General features: G+C 36.1%; 1 long non-coding RNA gene across 1 annotated transcript in view; it reads left to right on the forward strand.

The window, feature by feature from the left end:
* Positions 1-3,992, forward strand: part of LOC112146955 — an 11,383-nt gene extending 7,391 nt beyond the window's left edge. The window contains exons 2-3 of the long non-coding RNA XR_002919345.2: positions 1,433-1,523; positions 3,196-3,992. This is a non-coding gene — a long non-coding RNA (uncharacterized LOC112146955). The remainder of the gene's footprint in view (positions 1-1,432; positions 1,524-3,195) is intronic.
* The last annotated feature ends 3,769 nt before the right edge of the window (positions 3,993-7,761 follow it).

Here is a 7,761-nt window from a genome sequence, read left to right on the forward strand (position 1 = left end):
CCATCTGTTTATGTGATCTATTATAGCAACAGGCTAACATTTTTGGCTAATTTAGCTTACTGAGGAACGTTAGCCTATGTAGCTAGTATTTAAGCCATGTGCCATCTTTTTTGGCTAATATTAAATCTGAGGATTTTTATGCTATTTAAGAGTTTAGCTTCTATTTTAGCAACAGGCTAGCACTTTTGGCTAATTTAGCTTACTGAGGAACTTTAGCCTATGTAGCTAGTATTTAAGCCATGTGCTAGCTTTTTTGGCTAATATTAAATCTGAGGATTTTTATGCTATTTAAGAGTTTAGCTTCTATTTTAGCAACAGGCTAGCACTTTTGGCTAATTTAGCTTACTGAGGAACGTTAGCCTATGTAGCTAGTATTTAAGCCATGTGCTAGCTTTTTTGGCTGATATTAAATCTGAGGATTTTTATGCTATTTAAGAGTTTAGCTTCTATTTTAGCAACAGGCTAGCACTTTTGGCTAATTTAGCTTACTGAGGAACGTTAGCCTATGTAGCCAGTATTTAAGCCATGTGCTAGCTTTTTTGGCTAATTTCAAATCTGAGGATTTTTATGCTAATTGAGAGTTTAGCTAATATTTTAGCAACCGGGTAAAGTTTTTGAAAAATTTAGTTTACTGAGGAATTTTAGGCTATTTAGGAGTTTTGGTAGTGTTTAAGCAGTGTGCTAACTTTTTTTTGGTTAATTTCGCATCTTTTGAGGGTTTTTATGGTAGTTTCAAATTTAGCTAATATATTAGCAACATATTTGCCTAATTTGTTATCTATCCAGTTTCTTAGGCTAATTTAGAGTTTAGCTTCTTTTTTAGCATCAGGCTAACGTTTTTGACTAATTTAGTTTACTGATAAATTTCAGACTATTTTGGAGTTTAGGTAGTATTTTAGCAACGTACTAATTTTTTGGCTAATTTGGCATCTTGTGAGGTTTTTTAGACTATATTTTAGAGTTTAGCTTCTATTTTAGCATCAGGCTAATGTTAACTTTAATGTCCCTTTAGAGGCCAATGCAATAAGCAGCAGAAAACAAATACTGTTTGTGTTTCTTTTTTGGGTAGTTAAAGGGTTCAAATGACAGTAACTTTTAAATTTAATGTCATTTTAAGGCTACAATTAATTTTAATCGTTGAAAATGTGAAATGAACTTATTTAAATAATTCTATATTTTTGACTTTACTTTTTAATTTGGAATATTTTAATCTTTTGTGAAGGTATTGACATGACTTCTTTTGAAAATTATGATTTATAATGAAATCTGCATGAAACTGTAGTAGTTGTAGATTAACACACAATGATTTTATCAGTAAAACTGGATTCATGCTTTACTCTGCTGTCATTGATTTCATTGATACCTGCTGTTATTAATGCATTTTTCCTTCTTCCTTTACCTCCACTGTAACCCCGGATCTCCTCCACGCCAGACGTCTGTCCTTTAGCTAATGGAGATGAGGTGTGCAGCGGTCTGCAGCAGCTTCTCCACTGGATATGTGTTCGGACGCTTTAAGCTGATGGGTGAGGAAAAATGAAAACATGTTTTATCTCCAGATTTGAATTTAAAGGCAGACTCTGTTAATATTAGTGTTTTAATATGTCCTTGTTTTTACATTTTCCTCATGATATATAAAGAAAATGAATCTCAAAATTGCATATCAAAATGTTTTTCTTTGTTTAAATTATTGTGAATCAGGAACAGATGAAAAAATGCTGTTTATAAAAGAGTGTATTTGTGTTTTTCTTCAGTCCATTCTGATGCATCCACTTGTAGATCCATGTTTTAAGAAGCTCAAAACTGTTTGTATAGCTTGCTATTTTTATTTAGGGAGGGAAATGGGGGCGGGGTTGCACTTTGCTAAGAGCACCGCCCACAACTCGGAGGGGAATTTCCAACGGACTACTGCCACTTTTCAGGAATTATATCCTATAAAAAAAAGGTTTTATAGATTATTCAAAAATAGAATAATCATAATTAAATGAAAGACGGTGGTTGCCATATTGGATGTTGCTGTGGAAAAATCTCTGATGCATTGTAATGATGCATTCATAGCACAGCCCCTAAATCAGTTTTTTGTCAGACAGGTCTATTGTAAATATCTGTTTTGGTAAGATTTTTTTTTTCTTTTTTAGCTTATTTGATGTTTTTTCCACATTTAGTGTCAAAAAACAATAAACAACATTTGTCTGCCCCTTGTTTAGGGTTCTTCCCATCTGAGTGGATGAGTGTGTCATCCAAATACATCTGGATACCCAGATCATCACACACAGATGGGAGGATGTTATATAAACTGAACAAAAATGGCCCTAAGGCGGTGCCTTGAGGTACTCCCATGGTGCAAGCGCTCAGTTGTGACACTGAACTGGCTAATTTAAGCTTTTTAAAGGCTGTTTTGGAGTTTAGCTCATATTTTAGCTACATGCTAGCTAATTTAGGTTTTATGAAAAAGTTTTTAGGCTGTTTCGGAGTAGGCTAATATTACGCTAGCTGTTTAGGCTAATTTAGACTTTGTAAAGGCTGTTTTGGAGTTAAGCTAATATTTCAGCTACATGCTAGCTGTTTTGGCTAATTTAGGCTTTTTCCGTTTTTTTGGCTATTTTGAAGTTTTGCAATTTTTTCAGCGACATGCTAACTGTTTTGACAAACTTAATGTTTTTTTTGTTTTGTTTTTTAGGCTAATTTGGCATTTAGCTAATGTTTTAGCTGGCCATTATCTTCAGCATTTTCAGCTATCAGCACTAGCATCTTCAGCAACCAAATTCAGCTTACAGCATTCACACTAGCATTATCGCTGGTACATATCTGATTTTAACATTTTAAAAATGTAGTTTTAGAGTGTTCAATAAATGTTTATCCTTTTAGGCGTATTTTGTCCGATTCACTTTGATAACCCTGATTTACATAAACACTCTGAGAGTTTGCTGATAGTTTTAGGTACGCATACTAAACAGCAAGTGAAACCAAATGGTCTCATAGGTCTAGATTTGACCTTATAGCTTCCCGTCACATGACATTTCCCTGCAGTTGGAGGTTCAACCTCTCCAAAAGAAGGGTAGGAATCTGGGAATTAAAACTCAAAACAGCATCGCGTGGCTCATGCTAACCGTCCCTAATCCTTTTTAAATTCCAGAGTGATTCCACGTTGAAGGTCCCAGTGACTCAGTCATTGTGTTTACTGTATTCTTTTTTTAGGCCCACCAGGAAGAAGTGGATCACTCTGCATTTCATTTGGGAAACTGCAGTCAGGCTGTGTGAGCAGAGAGAATATCGCACTTCACATTTTTTTTCTCAGGCAAAATGTGACATTCTTTTGTTTACTGTGATGTTTTTAATTACTGTTTTTCCTGACAGAATTTCAGTAAGATATGTGGGAGTGTTGTGTTCTTTTTTTTATTGTATTTAAAAAAATAAAAAGAAAGGAATGAGCAATTTCCTGCCTCACAACATAGTGCACTCTGATGCTGCAAACATCCTCAATTAGCTGTTGCAAAAACAATCTGGCCTTTGGTTGAGGCACTCTAGTTCTTGCCAAACTTTGCCGGCTGTCATGGCAACAGGTGACACTCTGACATTTTCAGTTGGGTGTGTTTATCAACTCACTCCCTCCGTGCAATGTGTGCCTCTGACATTTTGGAACGAGGAAACCTGGCAGCGTGTGCAGACGCAGCTCTGCTGCTGGTTCAGACGCCTCGGTTTGTGTTATTATGTCCAGGTAATGGACAGAAAATGCTGCATGTGCATTCATTACGTTTAAATCACCTATTGCCTTTATTTCTCAGTTGTTGCTTCACTTTTTATTTGATTTGTTCAATTTAGAAAAGTTCAGATGTCATTTAATAACTTTGTGTGACTTTGTTTTGATAAAAAAAAAAGTGTGCTTAAGCTTCAAGCCCAGTAATTGAAAATTAAATAGAACAGTGAAGTTGTGAGTTGGTGGCTCATGGCCTAATTTGGCAGATGGTTCAATAAATCCCTCCGTGGAGTCGTTCCTCAAGTTTCTGCCTGTGTAACTCCTCAGAGATAAAGCGTCCTTCGTATGATTCAAGTCTGCCGTCATACAATGATTTTGGGCATCGGTTTGGATCTGTTCTCCCTATGAATCCTCGGCCCTTCCATCTGTTCTTCTTTACCATATATAGCGTCATCGCCTCCTCTGCTTATTTAAAATCTCCAAAACAACAAATCTAGGGGAAAATTATGAATAATGTTGTCTGGACGGATTAAATATTCATTAGGGTATCTGGCCACGGTTCTTTTAACAAGTCAAACAAAAAAATTAAACAGTATCACTAATGAACCCGCTTACTGCTTTGGAGAGTATAGCAAGTATAGCTTAAAGTTAAGGCCGTAGATTTGTATGTAGATTAATGCAAATTTAAGTTATGAATTTGAGCACGCTGGGGAGATCGTATCTCTGCGCCGACCTGGAAACCCCTCTGCATCCTCCTAGAGGAGCTGCACGAAACCACAAAGGAGAGGAATGGAAAGTTGGGGTAAACTGTTTCTAGCCAAGAATATATTTGCATGTTCTTGCCTTCACCGCATTATTCTTTAAAGTATGTGGACAAATTCAACTTTAAAAAGTCTGCATTTTGTTATTTATATAAGGTGTGTACATTTTTTTCTCCACATTTGACCCATCCCCTGGGGGAGCGGTGAGCTGCAGACATGGATTTGAACTCACGACCTTCTAGTCTCAGGACGGACACTCTACCACAAGCCCACTGAGCTTGTCTAACAGCCCTTTACTTTGTTTTTCTTTCTTTAAATTAGATTTTTTTTTCTCACTTTGTTTATTTTTGAGATTTTACTTCTTCCTGTTGACTGTATATAGAGAACTGGACCAAGTGACCCCTCCCCCTTACTGTCCGAATAGGAATGACCTGCTGGTTCCAGGGAGTCAAAACCCCATTGACTTACATAGAGAAATAAACAACTATTCTCAGTTTCTCAATCATTATATTATATATTATAACTTTTTTAACATCTTCTTACAAAGGTAATTATAAAAAGGCAGGAATATTATCCCAGAATAAATCAACTTAAACCTTAAAGAACTTAAAATATATCACCCTTCATAAAAATATATTTTGTGAAAATTAAAGAAGTTGGAAATAAGTCCAAGATAACATTAATAACCATTAATAACAACACAATAAAATGATCTGGAGGGCCGGATTCGGCCCCCGGGCCTTGACTTTCACACATCTAACCTAGACCAATCCCTGAGTTCTGGCTCCAACATGGCAACATCCATATAGCAGAAAAATGTTGAATAGGCTTCATTTTGCAGGAGCTAGATGTAATGCATTTCACCTACTCAGTTCAGATCTCTATATACAGTCAATGACCATCCGTGTAGATGAGTGTGTCATCCGCATACATCTGGATATCCAAATCATCACTCACAGTGGATTTAAGTGTCTACATTCTAGTTTAGTTTTGTTAGGATTTTTTTTTCTCTTACTTGTTTCTCCTCCCTCTTTTTAAATTTAATCTTTAATCATTTTTGATCTATTTAAAAAGCAATCCCAGCGTCTTTGATTAAAATTATACTGTTTTTAGACTTTTTTTTTTTCAAGTGTCGTTTTATATGAAATAGCTTCTGCAGATCTGCAATAGTTAATTTGAAATTCACCTCAGGTGTGGGCGGGAACATTTGTGTGAAGCAACTCCACCCCCTTTCCCCTCCATTTTTGCTGAGAGTTCTCTGTTTACTTGCTCTTTTGCTTGGGCCTGCCCAGTTTCTCACAAATATTATCTTTTTTAAATGGTATTTTTTGCATATTTTCTTGATTAATTTGAATCGAGAAACACTCAAAAAAGCAATTTTAACCTTCTTTTTTTAATCGTTTTAAATCAGAAAAATGCCACAAGCATTTTTAAAACCTCCAAAACACAATTCTGAGACTTTAAAGTTGTCTATAAGCTCAGATATTTTTGTCATGTTTATGTTCATTCTTTTTTAGTTAGGAGTTTTAAGCTCATTTTCCAATATTTTGACTCTGAATCTGCAAATTCATGACACAAATGTTGGAATCTGGATCTTTTCTTGATATTTTATAATCAGTCCTTGTCAGAGCTGCTTTCCATATTTCCAAATGCCTCCATAAACTATTCATTGTTACCACACATTTCTAGCGAAAGTGCAAGAAACTTCTTTCTGTTTGAATGTGTGAGATTTTACTTCATTTTAACAAAAAATAAAGACTCTTTTCTCTTCGTAACAAATATTTTCTTCTTTTGTGGACCAGACCCACCTGTGCAAGTGTGTTGGTTTAACATCCCCCTCCAAACCCCCTCCGTCTTCGCATCAGCGTCTTTATTTAGGGAAACTGTAGACGAGAGCAGGTTGTGAGTGAGCGGTTCCCATAGAGCACGGTCCACATTGACACGTGTCAGTATCTGTTAATCGCAGATGTCTATTTCTCTCCTTCCCTGGCCTCCTCCAGACCTCCCGTGGCTTTTTCCCCTGACTCGGTGCCCAGAGCAAGTGCAGCACAGGTGACAAAAGGCGGCATGACTCGCACACCACACATCCATCAGACTGTGAAGAAATCAGCAGGATAGAGCAAACCGATCTAAATTTGAGCAGTTATTACTCATTACCAGCAAGATTCTGATGCCTTGTATATTTTCATGACATTTATTAACTCTCTTTGCATAAATTAACCTCAGATTTAATTTCTCTAGCATCATTTAGCATGTATTTCCTTTTTTTTCACTATCCTGATTAATCAGTTAATGTGTTTTTACACATATGCTGTGTCCGAATGTTAATATCTGATGGATACAGTGCTTGAGTAGGAGTAACGGGCAGGGCAATATCTCCTTTTTTTGACTTTTGCCCTCTGCAGTTTCATGCCTATATTTCTCTCTGCTGTTTGCTGCTGAAGGCCCTGTAGCTTTGTCTGATGTCCGCTCACGCAAACACAACTGCTCTTCCAGCACGCACACATGCCCACACACACAAACACACACATTTGCTTCAATTAGAGTTATATGGTATGAGCTGACTACCTCCCACGATTTTTTCCCAATAGGGTCATTTTGTAGATGAAGAAAACACATACTTCCATCACTGCAAGTTGGCTTTATTGAATGCTTTTCCTTCGATCTGTTAGGGCACAAGTGTCAAAGTCAAGGCCCGGGGGCCGAATCCGGCCCTCCGGGTAATTATAGCAAAATATATTTTTAGGGAGAGTAAAACATTGAAAGTTATTTAATGTTTTAAGTTGATTTATTCTGGAATAAAGATGTTGTTTTTTATTATTCATAATTATTTTTAAAAAGTTCTGGTTTCAAAAACGTAAAAATTGGCATTAAGGACTATTTTAGCATTTACTAAGAAATTTTTAGGCTATTTTGAAGTTAAGCTAATATTTCAGCTAAATGCTAGCTGTTTTGGCTAATTAAAGAATCTTTCCGTTTTTAGGCTGTATTGCAGTTTAGCTAATATTTCAGCTAAATGCTAGCTGTTTGGCTAATTTACGCATTTTTCTGTTTTTAGGCTGTATTGCAGTTAAGCTAATATTTCAGCTAAATGCTAGCTGTTTTGGCTAATTTTGGCTTTTTTCCGTTTTTAGGCTGTATTGCTGTTAAGCTAATATTTCAGCTAAATGATAGCTGCTTGGCTAATTTAAGCATTTTTTTGTTTTTAGGCTGTATTATAGTTAAGCTAATATTTCAGCTAAATGCTAGCTCTTTTGGCTAATTTAGGCTTTTTTCCGTTTTTAGGCTGCAATGGAGTTAAGCTAA

This window comes from Oryzias melastigma, linkage group LG8 (genome assembly GCF_002922805.2).
Source record: "Oryzias melastigma strain HK-1 linkage group LG8, ASM292280v2, whole genome shotgun sequence".
Classification (NCBI taxonomy): domain Eukaryota; kingdom Metazoa; phylum Chordata; class Actinopteri; order Beloniformes; family Adrianichthyidae; genus Oryzias; species Oryzias melastigma.